We start from the raw sequence: 10,352 nt of genomic DNA, 5'->3' as shown, positions 1-10,352 counted from the left end.
ATAGAGTTTTACCCTGATCTGACATCCCAGCTATATCATACTTTTAATCTACTTAATTCTTAGAAAAGCATTATTTCTGCTAAAAATAATAGCTATCTCTAGCCCTTCATTACGCAAGCTCATGCAAAAAAATGGTAAAACTGCAGTTAGGTGTACAGATAATTTTCTAATCTTATTTCCAATGATTGCAGACTGCCTCTCCCATAAAGTTTTACACCAGCTGGTAAAAGCTCTTCAAACTGATTTTGTTGCATCTTATTTTTACCTCTCCTTAATATCAAAGGGAAAATGAAAAAGAAGAGTAAAAAGACCAAAAGTTCTGGAGATGAGGAAGTGCAGGATAGTGATTGGCCTAGATCATCTTGACCACTGGAAGGTCTGAACTATTCAAAGGTGACCACACTTAGAGCTTGGTGCACAGCAAACGTATAAATGTGCGGGTTTCTAATATTAATTGTTTATTTAAAAATTAAGTTCCCTACACCCTGTCGCTGACATGTCACTAGCTTGGGGCCTCCAAAGGCGAACGTGCAGAAGGTTGCAGTAAGGATGGAGAGTCTCTATGTAAACGACACGACACGACCATGTGTAACGACTAAGTAACGACAGGACCATTAGTAAACGACTAAGCCATGTGTGATTTGTGATGTCAGCAGAACCCCCTGATGGAATCCTTCAGTTTCCATCAGTTGGCTAGAGAACGTCCCTATAAGAAAAGGCTGACCCTTGACATCGCCAGAAACTTTCCCCAGACTTGGCGTCCATTTGCAGGAGATGCCCCCGCAAGTCCCAGAGGTGGGTGGGTCCTGGGGAGGCCTCCAGGAAGGGCGGCCCCTCGGGCCCTGAGCGGAGAATGGCGAGGCCGCAGGCACTGGGGCCACAGGGGCCGGGTCCAAAGACCGGGGTCCCAGTAGGAGCCCCACGCGCCAGCGGGTGACAGCCCTGGGGGGCGGGGGGAGGCGGCCCAGGGCTCCCGGGACCGCCTAGGCGTTGGGGCCCCGCCCGCAGGACTGTCCGGCCGGCCGCGAGGATGGGGAGGGACCCGTGGTCCCCGCCCCGCAGGGCGGCGGCTGCCGGGCCGGGAGCGAGGTGGCGGAACGGGGACTGTGGCCCGGGATGCAGGCGGGGGAGGCGGCCGAGGTGGGAGAGGGCGGGGTCGGCGGGGCGGGGCGGGGTCGGCGCTGTCCCGGCGGCTTTACAAAGCCCGCGCCAGCCTCGGCCGCCTGGCGGGACCCAGAGCCGCCGCGGGAGCTTCCAGCGTCCCCAGGTAGCGCGGGCGTCGCGGGGCGTGGCGGGGCGGGAGCGCGCCCGGGAGGAGCCGCTCCAGGGTGGGCGGGATTATGGGGGGTCTCTCTGCCCACCCGCAGTCCCCACATCCGCAGGCTCATGGGGACGCGAGAGCTTGGAGCATCCCTTTGCACCCTTGAAAGGAGGGTGACCTGGTTACCTTTCGCTGACCTCCTCACAGCTAGCCCAGCTGCTCTGACAAAGCACAGGGCCCCAGAGGGTGCTTGCTTCCAGAATACTTTGGGTGTCTTGAGCACCCTCCTACCTAAGCGTCCCCCAGCACACACACACACACACACACGCGTGCGCGCGCGCGCACTCACACACACACACACACACTGGCGGAGGCGGGGGTGGCCAGAGGGATTAGAGAGATAAAGTCACTGTCAGTCAGAAAAAATAAGAATCTGGGCTGGACGTGCCACACTGGGGTCTTCTGAAAGTAGGCGCAGCATCTGCAGCTCCTCATGCCCGGCCCTAAGGTGATGCGGGATTGATTTTTCTTGGTTTGTTAGCCGTGAAAGCCCCGGGCTGTAAAAAGGTTTGGGTCAAGAACTAGACTTTGATTTATTGAGGCTTGCTTTGCCCTGCTATGCCACACCTTGTGGTGTCTGGAGATGGGGTATTTTGGAGCACTCATACAAAGTTTGAACTGGTATTCAAGTGAGCTTGAATACTCACTTGATTTTTAACACTTGGGAATTAAAAAAAAATGAAGATATACATTCTCTTAGTTTAAATTGAGTTTTATGTTTCAATACACATGCATGTATTTTAAGAGAAGTAATCACTGGTGATGTCACTCAAATAATGAGTCCAGCAGGTGTGGCATTGCTAGAATTTGAATTCGAAACTAAGTTTACCGTATAGTTTTAGAGAAATTGACTGCTTCTTTATGTGCCTTTTTATGCGCTGTATTACCGAGAGGTGTGTGTGCTGAGAATCCTGTCGCATCATCTTGCTCTTGGTGAGAAGGTCTCCCCTGGTGTTGGCCACCAGATCTGGGAAAAAACCCAAAATATATATTTTTTATTACTAGTGTTTCAGTGTGTGCAACTCTGCTTCTTGGGCCGCTAGCCTTAGTCTCTGGTGAGAAGAAGTAGGTATCAAAAATGTGCCCTAGACACATTTGGGAGCAAGGAGGAAGGCTGTAGATTTCTTTTTCCCCATTAAAGTTTTCATGTATTGGCAATTTAAACCCCAAAGCATTGTTTACCACCTGTCAGATGCACTCGGAAGTGTAAGGATTAACTAATAAAAGATTTGTAAAATGCTTCCTGAGTCTAAAATTCTATAAATATGCTAAATAGTAATAATCCACCCATTGTTAAATTTATGTAGCTGCTTATGCCATGCATGTAAGATGATTTAGATGCATGTTTCCTGTCAATTAAACAATGAGTTTGGAGCAAAATAACGAGTTCAGTTCACATCCTATGAAACTTTGAAATAAAATTTCTCCCATAAAGCAACAGCAGAGAATCATAAAATAAGCTGCATTTCAAAAAGCTGTATATGAAATGGCATTTACCTTATGGTTGGGTGAAGAGGGACCCAGTGAACTTCTGAAACTAAGAAATAGTCAGCCCTGGTTCATGTGTGTCTGAACCATAAACATTCCCTAACAGGGAAGGCATGCAGGTTTTTGTGGAATAGCCTCATAGCTTTCCAGTCTAATCCATGAAATATGCCTCTTGGCATTTTAAGGTTGAATTCAACCTGTGGTTTTGTTCACAGACAATGAAGAAAATCTGTATAGCTACTTGGATTAATTATTGATTCCTCCGATATCATGGGCTTGGTTTTGAAGCATCCTTAACACCAGCTATCATTTTAATATCCTGCAGATAATTGGTTTGTTCCCAGTTGATTTAGTGGCATATTAACATTTTTCTCTTAGCATGGTTTGAATAACAAAGTGTGTCGTTCTTCTGTTTACCGACATCCTAGAGTAAAACTAGTTTCTTATATGCTACTTTTAAGTATAAATACTGATACAAGGGATCTTTTTTGTTGTTGTTTTAGGTAGACAACTCTAGATTTACCACTAGCAGGTTAAGCTGTGACCTTAATGAAGTTGGGGATGTCTTTTTTTTGACACTTGTCCACTTTAGTGGACTTTTCTTTTCATTTCCTCCGCTAAAATTTGGATGCGCAGTTGCTAAATAGGCTCCATTCCAGTATTCTACAACCTTCCCTCTGCCGCCACTCCTCCTTTATCCAAGTAACTTAACCTCTGCTCTACTTTGTCTTGATTTGACAACAAGTTGGTACAGGTGAAAGTGCACTAGGTGAAAAATAAAAGAGCTTGCATTTCCGGAGCAGCTGTGATATACTAGGCACTGTGCCACAATATCTCATGAAATTCTTGTAATCATCTGGTGAGGCAGGCGTTGTCTGTGTTTCACAGAAAAGAAAACTGAGGCTCAAAGAAGCTTTCATGCCCAAGGATGAGCAGTTTATGAATAGAAGAGCCAGGATTTGAACCACTACAGTCTGGTACTTCCTGCTGCGTTGCAGTCTCTAAGAAGAGTTCACATTCTGCACTGAAGTGTGGAAGAGTTCTTCTATTAATTAGCCATTTGACCTCAGAGAAGTCCTTTAAACCCTCTGGGCCTCTGGTTTCCTTTCACTAGCTTTGGATTAAATTATCTCTCAGAGATAGAAGAGACAGTTCCAGGATTTTGGATGCCAAGCACATAAGCTATTTCTCCCACAGGATCCCAGCATATGCTCTCCCTTCCCCTTTTTCCACCCCCTTCCTTCCCGTTTTTCTTCTTTTCTTCCTTTAGGTCTAAGTAAATTGCACTTCCTCTAGGAGTCTTCTTCTGAACACCTTTCTGTTCTCCATCTCAGCCCTCAGTTATCCCTCACGGAGCCGATTACAAACCGAAGTCTCTTATTTATATTTGTTTAATATGACTGTTGTTTTTATCTTCTTCCCCATCACTCCTTACTTCCCCATCAGAATGTAGGCTGCATAGGCCAGAACTCTGTTTTCTGACTTTTTTCATTACTGTATTCCCAGGGCCTAGCACAGTGATGAATAGCACATAGTTGTTGGTCTGTAAGTATGTTTGAATAAGTAATTATCTCTTATAAAAGACACGTGTGAATGGCTAATATATTGTCCCTTCCTTGGGAAAGCCTAAATGAAGCATCATTGATCTTATAGTGTTAGAGAGGGTGAGCCTGAATTATGAATGGAGATCTGAGTACCATAATGGAGACGACAGGGCCGCCCTCAGACACACAGGACAAATGGACACACTGCACCTAGTACAACCCCATATTTTACGGCAAAGGAAACTGAAGCTCAGAATGATAATAGAAATTTAGGTCTAGACAATACCTTAGAGATCAGCTAATAGTCTCAGCCATTGTTTTATTGATGAGCAAACTGAAGCCCCCCAAAACAGAGCATAAGCTATAGAACCTAAGCCTTCTGACTTATAAACCAGCATTCTTTTCACTCAGATCAAAAATAGTGAGGACCACCCAGTCAACAGCAGTAAGGAGCTTTGGACAATGATGCTTTCTTTCAGAAATTCAAAAGAGCCTTAGGTTGCCCAGACCAATCCTGAGTAGCAGCATTAGAACATCTTAGTATGTATAACCTATTTTTAAATTTCTTCTGGTCTCTATAAACTTCGGTGACACATTTACTATTTTAATAATCCATCAAGCAGCCTTTTAATACTTATCATTAGTTTACCAATTCTTTTTAAATGCTTGGACAGTCCAAATAGAAAATTTACAGGGCTGAGCATTTAACACTGGTGTGATAGATTAAAGATACATTTAAAAGATTATTGCTAGTTTGAACCTCAAAATATTGATGGCTTATCTTTAAGCACCAAAATGTTAACTTTTCTTCTCTAACATAGACAGCAATCCTTGCTAAAGTATTACATTTTATAAACAAACAGTTCTTAAAGTTTAGAGGGCATAAAAATCATCTGGAAGGCTTTTTAAAATCACAGGTTGCTTGGAGCCATTCTGCACAGTTCTGAATTAATAGGTTTGAGATTGCACCCACACAACTGCATTTTGACAAATATCTTTGGTGATTTCTCAATCAAATGGTCCGAAGATCTCGTTTTGAGATCCAATCACAATTTTGATATCTTTTTAATTTCCCCAGATTCTTCCTAAGAGGATATTTTTAAAAAAGATATTTTGGGAGGAACTCAGTGTGTTTGAATCCAGCTAATAGCAGAGATGATTAAAATTGTTTGCTAGGTATGATGACATTTGTTTCATTGTAGCAAAAGCCGTGTGTGTGTGTGTGTGTGTGTGTGTGTGTGTACATAACCATGCTGTGGCTACTAGACTTGATATTGGCTCAAATCAAGCATGTTCAAAAATGTTTCTATTGGACCACAAAAATAAATTGATAAGTAGTAATAAGAGTTGAGTGTTAAGTTTCATGAGGAAATAGTGAAGTCCCTTGTTCTCCAGATGGTTACATTCTGTACAGCTGAGAGATAAGATTAATATCCACAAAACATTCAGGATAAGTTTGCAAATCAAATACAGGATACCTAGTTAAATCTGGATTTCAAATACACAACAAATCATGTTTTAGTAAAATTGTGTCTCCCGTATAATATTTTTATTTGCTAAATCTGGCATTCCTGATCAGAGAACATTAGTGTTCAGTGTCATTAGTTTCTAGAAGTAAGGGTGCTGAGTGGTGGTTGTTAAGCTTAATGAAATTGATAAAAGCTCTGGACGTGCTCCTGAGAAAAATGCCCCCATGGCACATTCCAACAGCCCTCGCATAACCATCCCTTGGGTTCCAGGCTTCCGAAGCTCTCGGGGACATCAGGTCATCTACAGTGGGGGACATCAGGTCATCTACAATGGTGGACAGCGAGGCAAATTCCTCAGGCTATTTTCTCTGGGCTGGAAAGGTCTGGAAGGTGACTGTGAAAAGTATAGTTGAACTAGGCCTTAAAGAGCAGTAGAATTTAGCTGGATTGTGGGTGGGAAGACATCTGAAGCTTTGAAAGGAGGCAGATTCCCTCAGGCCTTGAGGGTATTTAGTTCAGAATACTGATAAATCAGCTTGGGCAGGTAAAAAAAAGAACTGGATTGTGGACAGTCTTAAGTTCTGAAGGGTTTAGACTGCCCATGTTGGAAAATAAAGAGTCTTTATTGATATGTAAGTGGGGAGAACATGATCAAACTAAAGGAAAGAATAAGAAAAATCACAGGAAGCCCAAGCTCCAGAGTCAATCAGCCGGGTAGGAGCTCCTCCATTTACGAGCTATGAGTTCTTTGACTTGTGAGCAACTTCTGTGAGTCCCCATCTCCTGAGTTGTGAATTGGGAATAATAATAGAAGCTACTAATGGGGTTGTTGTGAGAATAAAATGAAGTTGTTTGGTGCTTAGCACAGTGTGTGATACTGCATAAATATTCAATTAATGGTGCATAAATACTATGATATGCTCCTGCTGCCCCTAATATTGTTCATGAAAGGCAAGTCTCAGCAACCTGCTTGAACCTGATTTTTTTTTTTATTTTGGGGGAAGTGAAAAAAAGAGGAAAATGATTGATTTCTGGATTTGAATATAGCTTTAAAATCTCCCTTTTCCAAGTTGAAATTGCATTAACAAAAAACAATAAGGGCAGAAACAAGTGGGCAAAATGCTGTGTGTACTTCTGAGATTTTTTAAATAAGTACATTCAACCCTTTATTATTTCTCCTAAGAGGAAATATTATGGATAATTCAAATAATTTACTCTGATCCAAATAAACATTTTAAAATTGTATGTGTTACTCTTAATAGCAGGTTTGCCATCTTTTTTGGCCAATATTTAAATTAATCAGCGTGTGAGTGTTGTTCCCCAAAGCCTTTTAAACAGTAAGATAAAATGAGGTTATCAGAGATAATTTGCGAAGCAGCCAGGTTTCCCTTGAGTAGGTAATAAGGCTGACCACTAATTTTGGAAATGATATCTTGGGTGCTCTGGAGCCAGACTGCTTAGGTTCCAATCTCTGATGGTTCCTCCCCCAGGCCAGTCATTTTGCTTCTCTAAACCTTAGTTTCTTCCTATAGGTAAAATAAAAGTAGTAACATCCCTTCCTCAAAGGTATGTGCACTGAGTCCTCAGTAAGGTGCCTGGTACACAGTAAGCATTTGCCAGCATGTAAGAATTTCCCAGCATGGAATTTTGTGACCAAAGCAATATAGTCCTCTTACTGGTATATTATTTTCTTTAATATACTCATAAATAATTTAGTTCCAGAAAGCATCTAATAATGTGGGAGCTATTTATGATCTTTAGTCACAGCTTAATGTATTGATGTACGCAGCCAGGGTTGTTTAGACCATTTTCCAAGCCATGGAGTACAATGTTACTCCATGGCTTGGAAAATTTGAAAGAATTTTTAGCCGCATCTTTCATTATGTGCTTTGTTTTTTGTTTTGTTTTGTTTTGTTTTTTTACTTATCTATCTTCAACTGTGACAGGGTGATTGGTGCCTTTCTAAAGAGCTTTGGGTTTCTTGTGCATTAAAGTGTCTGGGCCCTAGAATTTACTTGGCTCATAAACTTATGAGATGGAACAATACAAGATTGGTTTAAGGTACATTATAGTTGCATGTATGACAGTTATTTTTTATTTAGTTTATGCTAAGCACCTGGAGAGCATCTCCCACAGTGCCTTAAAGATAGTAGACTCAAATATTTATTGAATGAATTTAATGTATAATAAAATGCATTGCATTTTTTTTCCTGAGGATATCTTTCCCTCACATTAGAAAATCTAACTTCTAAAAAAAAGAGAAGGGAAACATCATGCAGATATTTCAAGACTGAAGTATTATGGAAAATGTGAACTTGGAGATCTACCATTTGTATTTTCTGGAAGTGCTATCATTTTCACAAGCCTGTTTCTCCCATAGGGTCTTTGCATTATTAGCTGTTATGTTTCTCTGGAATATTCTTCCCTCAGATGGTGCTTGGCCCAGATAAGATGTCACCTCCTCAGAGAAGTCCTCCCTGACCACCTAATCTCACTCACTTTCTATTACATCACTTTGTTTTATTTATTGTAGTATACTACCATTTGATTATTTCATTTTTTAATTGCTTATCCTCATCCTTACTGGACTAGAAGTACCCTGAGGTCAGAGGTCAAGCCTGCATGTTTACTGTTGTCCTCCCAGAATCTATTATAGTGCCAGGCATTTCACAGTTACTCAACAAATATTTTGTCAATTCGTTGAATTAATAAAGATCAGGATATGGTTTTTTAGTGTTATCCTAACACATAGCAATAATTTCTAATATTTTGAGTCACATTTACCTTTCAGAATTGGATTAAAATTTTGAAACTCCTCCTCAATGAAAATTTACATACACAATTTTTTGCATATAATTTAAGTTCATGGATCTCAGGCTAAGAACCTCAGCTCTAAAAGTGTATATACAAATATTAAGAAAATCTAATTGCACTATTGAGCTAAATGTCACCAAAAAATTAATTACTACAAAAGAATTATAAATTTTAATGCTCATATTTTTACAGTAATCAATTACATGTTGCCTTTGGAGAATTTTGCAACCCTCCAGAGGAAAAAAAAAAGACTACCTATAAATGTTATATATTTTATTTGTATGCTGGAAAGGATTTAGGGCCTACAGAAAAAGGCTAATAAAATATACACCGTACAGCAATATAAAATGTATTTCAAATAGGTAAGAAAAAATGAGTCAAAGGAAAAAAATAAGGCTAAGAACATAAGATAGGGCCATGAGAGAGATTCATACTCAAAATTTATGCCATGAAATTCAACACTCTTGCTAGAAGATAGTAACAAATTTTGTTCTCAGTTTTTGAGCAGGCAATGCAAAGGAGAAAAAAATCAGGTATGCCTTGCAGAGGGTCATATTTTATATATACTTACACATGAATATATGCATATGTATATAATAGAAACTACCTCTTAAAAGAAGAAAGCTTGAGTATTGTAATAAGGAATAAAGAGATATATTTCTGGTGTTTTGTTTTTGGCATGTGCCCTTGTAGCTGAGCCTGAAATAACCCATTAAAAAATGCTTTAAAATGACTAGCACTTTGAATGTTTATAATTAAGGTTTTATGGCTTATTGTAATTTTTGTCAGCAGTAGACCTTTGGAAAGAGGCCTCATTACACCAGTAAGAAGAGATGGAGCTGGTGCAATGAAGACAATGGGTTTTCTCCATTTTCTCACAGCTCCTCTTTTTACCTAACCAAGCAGAGAGACACGTCCCCTCCATCATTCCACCATTTCCATTGTTACACACTATTTAATAAAATGCCTGAAGCCCTCATTCTCTTCTTAAAGAGGCATCCACCTAAGACATTGACTAAAGCAAGTTATTCCTGCTAACCTTAGTTTCCTTGGATAGGAGTCTATCTGGGACTTCTACGCTTTCTTTCTTTGAGAGAGCAAATACAATAACTGGCTTCTTTAGAACATTATGTGGATTTGTGGCATTCTCTGAGGGGCTATAAATGGATCACATTGACAGCTTTATTTGTCATTCTTAAATGGAATGTGTTTTTTTCCCCTTTGTGTTAGATCAAAATCAGATGGCATTTCTTATTTCAATGTGGAATGTTTTTACTCTCATAATTGCAGAAGTGCATTCATAACTGATACTATTCTAATTTACAAAATTTGTGTTTCATGATTTGGGGGCATGAGAAAAATGTGACTGAGGGAAAACATCTTATGCAACATTTGAGTTTCGCCTATTTATTGAGATCCTGATACAGTTGCTAGAATTCTGTCACCATATGGAAGCAGAGACAATTATATTGCATTTGATGACATAAATTTTAGAAGCTAAGATATAAAAAGGCATATCCAGCAGAATATCTACAATCCAGAGACTTAGGCATTTTTGAAATATCTTCTCTCCTTTGTGTCCCCTCCAGCATGTCTGTGGACTTTGTCCTTCATTCCTCCCCTTGCAATGACTCTTATTCAATATATACAGTAGCAAAAATGAAGATAATAGGATTGGAAAATACTACCTTCGTATCTTAGCACACATCTTATATC

General features: G+C 40.3%; 1 protein-coding gene across 15 annotated transcripts in view; it reads left to right on the top strand.

The window, feature by feature from the left end:
- Positions 1-638: 638 nt before the first annotated feature.
- Positions 639-10,352, top strand: part of RHOBTB1 (Rho related BTB domain containing 1) — a 141,036-nt gene continuing 131,322 nt past the window's right edge. For 6 of the 15 annotated variants that reach the window (XR_010159739.1, XM_054659388.2, XM_054659387.2 and 3 more), the window contains 1 exon segment: positions 678-795. The gene's annotated coding sequence lies outside the window, so the exon portion shown is untranslated. 15 annotated transcript variants of the gene reach the window in all.

Source organism: Pan troglodytes, chromosome 8, assembly GCF_028858775.2.
Source record: "Pan troglodytes isolate AG18354 chromosome 8, NHGRI_mPanTro3-v2.0_pri, whole genome shotgun sequence".
NCBI lineage: Eukaryota > Metazoa > Chordata > Mammalia > Primates > Hominidae > Pan > Pan troglodytes.
The sequence above is the reverse complement of the archived record's forward strand: the minus strand, read 5'-3'. Positions and strand labels throughout refer to the sequence as shown.